This window comes from Manihot esculenta, chromosome 10 (assembly GCF_001659605.2).
Source record: "Manihot esculenta cultivar AM560-2 chromosome 10, M.esculenta_v8, whole genome shotgun sequence".
NCBI classification, from domain to species: domain Eukaryota; kingdom Viridiplantae; phylum Streptophyta; class Magnoliopsida; order Malpighiales; family Euphorbiaceae; genus Manihot; species Manihot esculenta.
This window is the reverse complement of record NC_035170.2, coordinates 30,713,585-30,727,700: the sequence shown is the minus strand read 5'-3', so window position 1 is coordinate 30,727,700 and position 14,116 is coordinate 30,713,585. Positions and strand designations below refer to the sequence as shown.

The following is a 14,116-nucleotide window of genomic DNA, read 5'->3' as shown; positions in this document are numbered from 1 at the left end:
CTCACAACACCAGGCTAGGACATAAGAAGTTGGAGAGGAAATCTCACAACACAAAGACTTCTTTATTTATTCTGACTTCAAGACTCAAAAAACTGGATTACCTTCAATCTTCATTGCTTCCAACGCTCTGCTTGTTGGAGATTGCTTGAGAGGTACACCAAAACATGCAATCTAACAACTTAAACCCAAGTCACAAACCGAAAGTTTTAACTTTTTGAGACAAACTGAAAGTTTTAACTTTTTGACCGTTTCCACCTTCAGCGTTTCCACCTTGGGATGGATAATATCCACCTTGAGCATTTCCACCTTGGGATGGATAATATCCGCTTTGAGCATTTTCACCTTGAGCGTTTTCACCTTGGGATGGATGATATGGATGATATGGACCTTCATCATTTCTACCTTGAGCACTTCCTCCACCATGAATGATTCCTCCATCATAATTGTTTTCGCCATGAGCATTTTCGCTGCTTTGAGCGTTTTTGCCTTGAATATATCCTCCACCTTGAGCATATCTGCCTTCTACAATACCACCTTGAGCATTTCCATTTCGAGCATTTTCAGCATCAGCATTTCCACCTTGAGGGTTTACCATTGCGGAAGGTATTTGGACATTACCTCCCGATTGATTCGCTCCTTGCGAGTTCACCAACAGTTGATTCTCCAATTTCAATCCCTGGGGATCATATTCCCCTTGTGGATTCACCAACTTTGATGTCTCCATCTGCATGTTTCCCCCTTGAGCCATTGTTTCACTCGGCCGGCAACTTTCAACTTACAAGATGTTGTGTGCTTGTATATTTTTGAGTCTCTAGCTCGGATGCTGTAACTAAAGAATTCGTTCCCTTTATATGGATGTCCAGCAAACGACTTTTATTCAGAAAATTATCTTCTTCTTCGTGTGATCGGATGGCTGGTGTGAATAGTTATTATTTTAAGTAGATGAAGACTTCCCAAGTGTGAACATTTCAAAGTCGAAATTCTTAAATTCAAATCTCAATCATTACTAATTAATTAGTTAAGAAAAATTTAAAAAATTATCATTATATTACATGGAGAAGAAAAAGAAGAATAGAAATCATTAAGCTACATTTGACATGTAATAAAAAATATAATGTTTCTGAGGCGATGGGTGTCGGTGCCTTTGAGATGGTATTGGTGCATTTTACCATACCAATACTTGTGCGTTTTTGCTTAGAAGGTTTAGTTTAGGTTTGATTTATATTTTTTAGTCTGATTTTAATTTATTTACTTTTGGTTTGATTTTTTTTTTTATATATATTTTGAATCTTTCTGTTTTATAGCCCTTTGTATAGTCTAGAATCTTAAACCAATGTAACATATTTAGCATTGATTTAAAAAAAAAAAAAAAAAAGGATGACAGTTACGGAGTGTCATTTATTTAAGCAAATTAAATTATACTCAAAAAGTCAATAAACAAAATCGAATAATAAATTTTGTATTTTAAATTATCTTCTTCATGTGATGATCTGATGACAGAGATATGGAGTGTTGTTTATTTTAAGAAGACCAAGACTTCATAAAAGTCAACATTTTAAAAAATTAAAATTATTATTTTAAGGAGCTATTTGAAAATAAACAAACTGTATAATGATCTTATAATAAATATTACAGATAAAATATTATATTAAAAAATTTAAATTAAAAATTAGTGCAATAGTTTTGATAAATAATTTATTATACTAAGTTCAATAAATTTATGTTGATTTGTCTAAAATAAATTTAATAAAACTTATATTTGATTAGAATTATTTATGGTATAAAAAATAAGATTTTCAAAATCGTGACATGTGTACGTGTGAATTGAAAGTCTTTTTATCTAGTCGAACTGGATAGTAAAAAATCTGATTTATTGAGTACAAAAAATCATATCAGTAGCACTCTTGAATTTATCTAAACCTAAAACGGACAAACTGATCTCTTTAAAGATCGGAGAGGACAGACAGATGAATATTCTCAAAAGCCTATATTATGATAAGATTTTGAACAGCGACTAACCACACTAGTAATCGGAAGGAGCTCATTTCTATGTAGATTGGACGAGTCCGACACGACCAACCTGATAAATCAAAGTAAAGATGTTGACTTCCTATGAACTGATCGCCTACTTGGTTCAACACAGGGATCGTAAGTGCACATGTAGAGGGTACAAACTGGCCAACTCCGTACTTATTATCATATAACCCATCATTCCTACTCATCAGATGGGGACATGATACCAGGAATATCAATTTTATTCAAAGGTATTTATGCATCAAAAGAGATCTCTCCTTTTCTGAAAAGGATTTATTTCTCTTGCGGTCACACAGGGAATCTATCTCTCTCTCGCGGTCACACAAGGACAACCCAAAATCACCATTCTCTTTTCTTCTCTATTTTACTTCCTTTAACTCCATGAAGTTCTCAGATCTAACTTGAGTGTCGGAGGATCTCCACCGGAAATGTAACGACCCGGAAACCGGACCGCTACCAGCGCTAGGATCCAGATCGACTTAAGGTCGCCGGGACCCGTAGCAAGCCTGACATATAACCTGTATACCTGTCAAATCCCATACATGACCATACATATACATAAAGACTGTAAACTTTTTCTTTCATTAACCAAGCTTAACTTGTGCAATGCACACATACATATACATAAACCTCACACTGGAGCCATCATCAAATGCTCCAATGGGGTATCATAACATACAATAAGCCTGGTTAAACATAAGCATCATAAAAATATTTTATAGATCATGTATAAAAAGGGATTCACCATACATGCTAGGGTCAAGCACAATTCTAATCCTCAAATACATCATTACATAACAATACTGTACTATCCTTTACATTACAACATAATACAATTCATCATATCCACTCTAGCTATTACATTACACATAACTTTACTCTTCTCGACTTCCTGGTCTAGCTCGTACCTGCACACCTGGGTGTTAGGGGAAATGGGTAAGCTACTAGAGCCCAGTGAGCAAAACTAAAAACTGTTAAGTAAAACATGCCATCATGAAATGCATCACATCACAGCAAATCACATCAAGGACAGACTTGTCACCAATAGACCTCTACATTCCAATGTGCCGGGACGTAGAATGGGTCAACCGGACTTTCTCTTAAACATAACATATCATAACATTCCAATGTGCCGGGACGTAGAATGGGTCAATCGGACTTTCTCTTACATTATGCCGGGACGTAGAATGGGTCAACCGGACTTCCATACCATATCATCATCACATCATATCGAGGACTAATGGGTCATCCAATATCCATCCACATCAACATCATAGTATGCAATGCAACATATTCGTGAATTCTAATGCAAACAACCTAGTATATATATCATGGTATTCGTGATGCATGAACATGCTCAAAATTTATTTACTTTAAAACATAAAGTTCCATTCTACTCACCTTAGGCTAGCTCTGAAAAGACTCTGAAGCAACTATCTCATTGCTGGAGTCCCTGGTTCCTCGGTGTAACGATCCGGGAACCGGACCGCTACCGGCGCTACGATCTAGATCGGCTTAAGGCCGCCGGGACCCGTAGCAAGCCTAACATACATCCTGTAAACCTGTGTAATCCCATACATGATCAAACATACTCATAAACCTGTAAAAAAAAAACTTTTTCTTTCATACATACTCTCATACACCAACTCAACATGTACATGTACTGATCATAAACATACTATACATTAATCCTCTAGGGATCTCATCAATGCCCCAATGGACAACATACATGTGTTGAGCTGGTTTACATCTATCATGAAACATCTGAGATCATGTAATAAAAGGGATAACAATGTACATAGGGTCAAGCACTATCTCTAATCCTCAATCATCATACATTTCATTCTATACATTTCTAATCATAACATTACATCATTTTACAATTTGTCATGTCCACATTCTATCTATTACATAAACGTGACTTTACTCTTCTTGACTTCTCTATCTACCCGGTACCTGCAAACCTGGGGTTAGGGGAGAGGGGTGAGCTATAAAGCCCAGTGAGCAGAATAGAAAAACATTATAATTAAATTTCATGCTTTCATGTAATGCATCATAACACAAAACATATCACATCACGGATGGCATTGTCACCAATAGTCCTCTACATTCCAATGTGCCGGGACGTAGAATGGGTACAACCGGACTTTCTCTTACTTAACATAACATAACATTCCAAAATGTCAGGGACGTAGAATAGGTACAACCTGGACTTTCTCTTTCTTTGTGTCAGGGACGTAGAATGGGTACAACCTGGACTTCCGCACCGTATCGTCATCATATCATATGAGGACTAAAGGATCATCCAATAATCAATCCACATCATCATCAAATTATGCAATGCACATATTCGTGAAATTCTAATGCAAACAACCTAAAAGTTCACATGGCATTCATGATGCATGGTTCATGCTCAAACTTTTCATATTTAATTGCTTTAAAACATAAGAGTTTATTCCACTCACCTCTGGCTAGCTCTGACAATGACTGAAGCAGCTGACTCACTGCTGGGGTCCTCGGTTTCTCGGGTCCGAACCTACACAGGTGGACTCAAATGAGGGACCAAACATACTTGAACATAACTCTAAACTACTCCCCAAAAACCCCCCTCAAACATCATGAAACAATCATGCAAAAACATGCAAGAAATGGCTGAACAGGGCACTTTCGGCGGCAGGTTCGGCGGCCGAAAGTCCCTCCCGAGCAGAAAGTCAGGCAGGTTCGGCGGCACCTTCGGCGGCCGAAACTCCCAGACAGAGACGAAACTCATGCATGTTCGGGGGCACCTTCGGCGGCCGAAACTCCCAGACAGATCCGAAAGTCACCTTTCGGGGGGCAGGGGTTCGGCAGCCGAAATGCTGCCTCACAGGCAGGTTCGGCGGCCGAAAATCCTTTCGGCTGCCGAACCTGGTTTCTGCCAAAGGGCAGAAACTTGGTTCAAACATGCACATTTGCCTTCCAAACCATCAATCATGCATAAATCCTATTCTACAACATGCATACTCATACCACAAGCTCCTAGGGGTCTCAAACTACCTTAAACCCCATCTACAACACATCAAACACACACAATCAACATACATTGCTCAAAACATCAACATGAACCCATAAACTCAACATATGCCTAATCATGCATTTCTACCCCATGAATCAACTTAAAGCTTACTTAAAACATAAAAAGAGTTCAAGATCGGCCCTTACCTCTTGAAGATCGAGAGGGAGACGGCCTAAACTTGGAGATGGGAGATTTTTAGCTTCCTTGGATCTCCAAGCTCAAAACTTGCTTAAAACCTTCAAACCAACATAAAACTCATGAAAACGTGAAAGATTGGAGGAAAAACATCAAAAATGGACCATGGGAGGGCGAGAACTCACCGTGGTCGAAAATGGGGAGAAAACTCACCCGTTTCGGCCATGGAGCTCTTATATAGGGGCTGGCCAAACCACCTTCGGAGGCCTAAAGTGCCTCCTAAACTCATGCAAGTTCAGCGGCCGAACATTGAGGTTCGGCGGCCAAACCTGAGCCAACTTTCGGGTGCCTAACTTCCCTCCTAAACTCTCAAATGTTCGGCGGCCGAACTTTGAGTTTCGGCGGCCGAACCTGGGGAAACCTCCATGGTCTTTTTCATTTCAAACTCAAATTCCTTTTCATATAAAAATCTTAAATACATGAAAACATTTTATGAAAACATGATTTTACCCTTCTAGAGGTTTTCGACATCCAAATTCCACCGGACGGTAGGAATTCCGATACCGGAGTCTAGCCGGGTATTACACTCGGGTCCGAACCTACATAGGTGGACTCAAATGAGGGACCAAATATAGACTATCATGACACTAAACATCCCCCCAAAAACCCCCTAAAACCTCATAAAACAATCATAGAAATCATGCAAAGGAAGGCTGAACAGGGCACTTTCGGCGGCAGGTTCGGCGGCCAAAAGTCCCTCCAGAGCCGAAACTTAGTCACTTTCGGCGGCACCTTCGGCGGCCGAAAGTCCCTTCCAGAGACGAAACTCATGCATGTTCGGCGGTACCTTCGGCGGTCGAAACTCCCCTCCAGAGACGAAAGTCCACTTTCGGGAACAGGGTTCGGCAGCTAAAGGTTTGCCTCCACAGGCAGGTTCGGCGGCCGAAAGTCCTTCGGCTGCCGAACCTGGGTTCTCCCAAAGTGACAGAACCCAGTCTCTTCATGCATATTTTGCCTCCCAAAACATTCAAATATGCATTTGGCTATTCTACAACATGCATATCCCAAACAACAAGCATATAAGGGTCTCAAACTATCCTAAACCCCAACAAAAACACATAGCATTAACTCAAACAACCCACATTGTCTATAAACTCACATAAAACCCTATCAACATACAACTAACCTAAACATATATTTCTACCCCATATACCATCATAAAACTTGTTTAAAACATACAAGAATGGTAGGATCTAAGCTTACCTCTTGAAAATCGAGATGAGAGACGATCCTAGCTCGGAGATGGAGAGAAATCCACTCCTTGGTCTCCAAGTTCCAAAACTCGATCTTGAGCTCAAAAATCTTTAAAACCAAGTTAAAACTAGTTAAATCTTGAAAGATTTGAGGAAAATCATCAAAACCAACTATGGGAGAGCATGGACTCACCGTTGGCCGAAAATGGGGGAGGAAACTCGCCCGTTTTCGGCCTTGGGGACTTTTATAGATGGCTGGCCAGACCACCTTCAGGAGCCGAAGGTGACTCCAAAACGCATGTAAGTTCGGCGGCCGAACCTGGATTTCTCTCCATAGTTATTTTCATTCAAAACTAAATTTCTTTCTTGCTTAAAACCATAAAATACATTAAAACATTTGTAAAAAACATGATTATACCCTTCTAGAGGTTTCCGACATCCGAGATTCCATCGGATAGTAGGAATTCCGATACCGGAGTCTAGCAAGGTATTACAGGAAACTTTCCCAGTGATTTCCTGACTGTTTTCTTCATTTTACAGGTTCTATTCCTTATAACCAACCCAGCGAATCAGTCCTCTATCTAAGTGTCCTCATCTGGACGTCTCGCTGAATCTCATCATTATCAAGAGGCGCCGTTTGTAGAAATGAAGGAGACTATACCATCGCTAGAATTTCCAAACAAAACCCATTGAGATTCACATGGCAAATCGAGAAAAACTAATAGCCAAACAATAAGAGAAACCAAAAGAGAGAGAAAAAAATTCGAAAATCACTGACGGCATCTAAAAATCACATGGTGAAAGTCATAAAAAGGCAGACACTGATGTGAGAAGGGAATGAGAAGGGAATGAGAAGGGAATGCAACACAAGGCAATCCACTCGGCAATGTACCCACAATCACCTAGCTCAGATTTGAAAAAACTTATTTTGAATTTTTGCATAAACAAGTGTTCCTAAAGATATGACCATTTTACAATGATGGATAGGATGGTTTTCATGGAGAGTAAAGGATTACCTCAGAGAATTTAATGCTTTTGTTCAGCAACATTTTACAAGTCAAATGCAAGAATCAAGCACAAGGATAACACATGGAATGGAAACAGAACAATCGTATGTATGCAGTAACTGTTTATTATTGTCATTTCATTTTACAAAGTTCCTGATGTTATCCTTTTTAGTAATTTGAACATGATTTTTCAATGATTTTGACTGGAGTTTCAGGTCCCCATACACTGGGCATTGAGTTTAAGAAATCACTGGGCTGCAGTTGTTGCACATTCCTGAAATTCTAAGATCGCAATTGAAAAATAACCAAGGATGATTTTTGCGTCGGAGACATCAATCATTGAGCAATTCGATGATTTCTTAATCCAGTGCTTCTCATATTCATCTTGACATATTGCAGAAGTACGAAAGAAATTTGAACATTTCCTTTGTTATTTATTGCCATTTCTAATTTTCTCTGAAAACTTTGATTTCTGGATAAAATCTTGCATAAGAAAAATCTTAGAAATGTTGATTTGTTTCCTTCTGTTACAGTTATCTAGAGATTGTTAGTTAGATATTCTTCACTTTCTGCCCGCATTTGTGTTTTTCTCTTCAGGAATTGGCCTATGTTTTTCTGACTCGTTGCTTCAAAAGCTAACTTCTATGGAGAGTTCAAAAGCTAACTGTCAGGAGCACTTTGGTTTCAGGCAAAGATTGTCTACACAAACCTTGTCAAAAACTTGTAAAAAATGCAGAGCTAAAAAAACCTCACTGCCTATCCTGGTTAGTCATTTAAACTTTATTTTGTTAAGAAAGATTTCTGCAGATTCCAAGCACTTCCATCAACAATTGGCAATTGTTGTATGAGTTCTCTCAATTATTTTGTTTGAACAGGACAGATTGGAATGTTCAGTAACAAATAGAAGTAGAGAAGATATCAAGACAATGACTACAATCTGATGATGTATGCATGTGAATGTGATTTATTGAAATCAGACCTAGGAAATTTTGTGCATATTCAAGTCTACGTGATCATGAGTGATTTAGTTTGCTGGGTTTGAAGAACTTTGCATGGAATTTCACTTCCCTTCAACAATTAGAGATGCCCAAGATTGACTTCTCTGCCTTTGTTGGCTATTGGTGGGTGTGTAGAGACAAGAATTGAGTGAGAGGAACATGAGGAGAGTGAAAAGTGTGTAGAGATCTATTCGGGCTGATTGTAGGCAGCAGATAAAATAGGACATTTCGTCTTCATTCTTTATGGTTAAATCATGGATTGGAGCTCTCCAAACCCCAAAAAAAGAAAAAGCTCCAACAATTTTCTATTATGTTTAATTTCATTTTGTGCATCTGCTGTAAGAACTTGGAGGAGGTGTTTAAAATCTTACTTTTACCAGTTTTTTTTTTCAAATTATGCAAAAATTAAAAATTATTTTATTTTAAAAATATTTTCGAATTCAAAGAGTGTAAAATGCTTGTTGGACAGTTATATCATCGAAATGTTATGTTTGACATAGCCATTTTATAAATTCATGGGCTATAATATGATCATCATGCAAGGTATTATTTATAAAAAAAAAAGTTAAAAATAAATTTTTTTTAATATAATAATATAAAATATTATAATTACTTGAGTAAGATAAGTTAATAAATATTATTTTATTTGCATAGGATGGATAACCCTTAGAACTTTTTTTTTTTCTTTTAACATGCAACTCCAAGGGCATTGTCTTTTTCTTTTCCTTTATTAACCAAGCATATTATTTCATTAATTGAAAATGTCTCGAGAAAAAAATTAAACACGTACATCAGTCTACATCCAGGTCAGTAAATCCCAGCTTGACAAAGCAAAAAAAATGAGAGAAAAACAAAAACAAACCATACCCCTTGAAGTGAAAGTTGAACCCAAAGTCACAACATTAATTAGAAGAACAAGAAGTTGTTATTTTCCACTCAGTGTGAAAGTTTTAACTCGTTGGGACTCAGCTGATTGTGGGACCAGAAATTCGCCAAGACAATCAGCTTCGAACGGACTGCTCAAGCAGTCTTGAGGAGCTTCTCCAATTTGAGCGGATTGGGTTGGCAAGCTCAGCTTTGAGCGTTTCCAGCTTGGCCATTTCAACTTTGGCCATTTCCACCATAAGCAGCATTTGCAACCTTCACCACTTTCATCATCATCATCATTTCCACGTCCTTTCGAGTTCATCAACTGCTGATTCACCAGCTGTGATGTCTTCATGTTTCCCCCTTGAGCCATTGTTCACTCGGCCCGCAACTTTCAACTTATAAACTGTTGTGTGCTTGTAGATTTTTGAGTCTCTAGCTTGGATGCTGTAACTAAAGAATTCGTCCCCTTTATATAGATGTCCAGCAACTGATTTTGATTCAGAAATTTATCTTCTTCATGCATGTACGTGATCGGCTGACAGCTGTGGAGAGTTATTTTAAGTAGACCAAGACTTTATAAATGTCAACATTAAAATAAATACTATTTTGAAAAGCCATTGGAAAATAAATATACTTTAATAATATTATATTACTTTATTAATGTTATGAGAACTCGTTCAAAATAAAATATAAACTGTAAATCTGATAAGTAAGTACAATCCGACTTAGAAAAAACTCAAATATCTTAATATTTTATTTATTATTTAAATTCATCTTCTTTTAAATAAGATAAATTTCGATATAAAATTATTATTAATAAACAGAATTCAATGAACCCATTATACTTATAATTTTAAAATCATTTACTAACGAAAATTTTCGCTGTATATCTCTATTTTCTCATTACATCACTTATATGTTAAAATTATTTAAAAATAATAAATTTTGCATTTTTATTTTTAATTTTATTATTATTAGTATTAATAGAAATTTAAAATATGTAAAAAAAAATTTCCTATGTATTAATGTATAGTATATTATATTAATTATTTTTAATATATATATAAATTCAAAAAAAACTTAAAAAAATAAATCAAAACATTAAATTAAATTATAACTATAAAAGTTCTATTTATATATTCACATAATAAATTTTAAATTAAAAAAATTTAATTGATGTGTTAATCTAGTAATAAAAATATAAAATTATTAAAATTTAAATTCACTAATTATATAAAAATAGTATTGGTAATAATTTTTTATTTTTATATTTATTTATCTTTTATTTAAAAAAATAAATCTTATAACTATTTAATTTGTGAAATTTAAGTTTATTAAAAGTTATTAGTGATGAAAATATTTATCATTAAATATTTTGGCCACGAACTAGTATCTGCTGCTGACAGTATTGTTACAATACCGTATAGCCAGCAACAAATTCAACTATTAATCACTAAAACAACTACTATCTTCTTTTTTTTTTTTAATTCTAATTGAGGTAATTTTTTCATAAAATTTTATTTTAGGTTACAGTAAAATTTAATTAAATATAATTTAAATATTAAAATAATTCTTCAACTAATTTGAATTTAAGTAGCAAGTCAATATAATTAATCAATTAAATTAAAAATTTTAAATAAAATAAATTACAATTATATTAAAAAATATGTTTATTTATTTTATAAATACATACGGATCCAAAGTCAATTTAAAATAAAAATAAAAATTTTTTATTAAAAATTTTATATTCTTTTTCTCGAATTAATTTTTGAGTGAATTAAATTTAATAAACACTCTACAAATGTGAAAACAATGGCAATATGGCATCCAAGCACACTGAGATATAGTTTTGTTACTTTCAAATTCTCTTAGTCTACTTAATTAAACCATAAATATATTTTCAAGTCTTCCCTTCAATCACATGATGGGTCAATAGTTTAAACCAATTTCCTAGCCGCATCAACATTGCACGTTCAGGCTCCACTTGATCGTCTAACCACAGCTCCCAATGGCTTACATGCTATCACCATTCAAAAAAAAAAAAAAGTTAATCATTTTTAAGAGATGAGATATATTTTAAATTAAATCAAATATTTTAAAATAAAAAATTAATAAGTGTCAATATATTTTTTATATTTTTTTAATATTTATTAAATAAATATTTAATTTATTTATTAAATGTGCAACTGACATGATATTTACACAGTTAAATCAAGATATTTGGTGAGCATTTAAAATATTTACCGATAGCTTATAAGCAATTGATATAAGCTCAGCTGCATTTCAAAACAACTCTATAATTAAAGTTATTTCTCAGTAGATGTTTTAACTTTATTTTTTATTTAGATCATATTATTTTTTAAAAGTTTTTTAATTATAATTTTTTAAATTAAATTTTATATTAATAAAATATTAAAATTAATAATATAATAAATAAATTAAAAAATATTATAAATAATAATTAAACTAATTATAATATTTATTATTATATAATAAAAATTATGTATATGAATATATATAATAAATTAATATTTTTATATTTATTTTATTAATATAAAAAATTAATACATACTTTTATTAGTTATTTTATATATAATGGTAATAATTAAATATAATTTATTAAATATCTATAATATATGTATTAAAATCAATTATTAACTATTAATTATAATTAATTATCAATTAAAAATTATCAATCATCAATAACCACTATCAGTTATAATGCAACAATTAAACCAAATAAATTTTAAGAGAAAGGAATTTTATCGACTCTTATTAAACTGAAATGAATTTAAAATTAAATTAACTGAAATTTTATCGACGCTCTAAGTTATTAATTAAATGAATCAAAATTAAAAATAATAATAATAAAATAAATTCACAAAACCAAAATATTCTATTAGTTGTTGGCCATAATTAAATTAACCAAAATTAAGTTTTTATAATTACTTAAATTATGAATAAAAATATTTTAAAAAATTTTAAAATATAAATTTTTTGTAAAATAATTATTAATATATTTAATATTATTAACAAAAATTGTAAAAATAATAATAATAAATAACATTTTACTAATACAGTTATAATTAATATATTAATCAATAAAACTTAGATTCTTAGCTTATTTGCTTACTTTAAAAAAGCAAATTAATAAATAAAAACTAAAATTTTTAAAAAATCGTTAATGTAAATTGATTATACTTTTATAAAATAATTAAGTTTTATCAATTTAATTCATTAATTCAATTATTCGATTATGACACTTCACATTCATCGGACATTGTACTTGGGCATGAAGTCAAAATTGCCCCATAGTTTATGGGCCCACTTTACCCTTTCATCATCCAAATCCTAACCACCTACAAAAGTTTTCAACTTACAGCCCCACTGTCACGTGCACACTCAATATCTTCCCTAATATATATTTAGCCTTAAATTTAATTATTGATAATGAAATTATTGTATAGTGTGGATTAAATTATTAAAAAAATTATAAATTTAAATCTTAATTTATATTAAAAAAATTAATGAATAAATTTTATTAAATTAAGGAGATTAAATTCTTTTTTGTTAATGGAATTTTTTGAGTAAGGTGGGATCCATCTTAGCAGAAGGTGCATGTGGGTTAAATTATAGTGTGGCCCTAAGGTTCACTAATGTGCACATGCACATGCACATAGACACTTTGTGATTTTGTTTTATTAGGTATCATTCAATCAATCAATTGCTTCCATTTTCTGAAAGCTCAAATCATTCTATAACAGAAAAAGGGAAACAATCCTTTTATCTCTATTTTGCTTGTGATTTTTTAAATTTCTTTATTATTTGGTCGTTTTTATTCTTTAAGGTTGTTGTTCTGATTTTATAGCCATCACGCTAGGGTGAGTATTTGATCGGTTCAGTTTAAAATCGAATCAAATTGAATAAATTAAAAACTGAAATTTTAGTGTTTATGAAAATCAAATCGAATCAATTTTGATCAGAAACCGAATTGAACCGCATCAATCTGATTCAGTTCGATTTGGTTCGATTTGATCGATTTCGATTTTTAATAATTTTTTTATGTTTTACACTTTATTTTTAATATTTTAAAATTTAATTAAAATATTTTAATTTTAATATAATTTAATTTTTCTATATTATTGAAAAAATATATTATTATTACTAATCGGTTCAGTTTGATTTTTTTGATTTTTTTCTGATTAAAATCGAATTGAACCAAAATAACTGAAATTTATAAAATTAAAAATCGAACTGAACCGAAATATATAAAAAATCAAACCAAAATTTTAATTCATTTCGATTTAATCGATTTTTTCAATTTGAATCGAATACTGCTTACACCTAGATCACGCTTGGTTCTGGTTACTATTAAAGTCGTGGATAACATTCCGACGATATGGGTATATGAGGTGGGGCGTTTGATTGTGGTTTAATTTAATTGATCAAATTTTAGTTGAATTTCTATTGGTTTATTTATTTAATTTTAGACTGATTTAGGTTTTTTATCTTTTACGAGACTCTCTTTGTAATTATATTTTATATAGTGCTGAACAATGCAATTTCGATGAAAAAAAAATTAAATTTAATAATTTTTATCTCATTAAAGAATTTCTAAAATATTAAAGAGTAAATGATTAAATTATGTGCAATAGAAAAAAGAAGCATGTGAGCAGATAAGTTAAAAAAATGACAGCACTAGAACCTCAGATATGATGAGCCCACCACAAGGATTAATGGTGGGGTTAACATAATTACTCACAA

At 32.7% G+C, this 14,116-nt stretch overlaps 1 long non-coding RNA gene across 1 annotated transcript; it reads left to right on the top strand.

The window, feature by feature from the left end:
- Positions 1-7,454: 7,454 nt before the first annotated feature.
- Positions 7,455-8,848, top strand: LOC110625328. Its single transcript, XR_002489569.2, has 4 exons — positions 7,455-7,588; positions 7,700-7,885; positions 8,082-8,248; positions 8,360-8,848. It is a non-coding gene; the product is annotated as an uncharacterized LOC110625328 (long non-coding RNA).
- Positions 8,849-14,116: the final 5,268 nt, after the last annotated feature.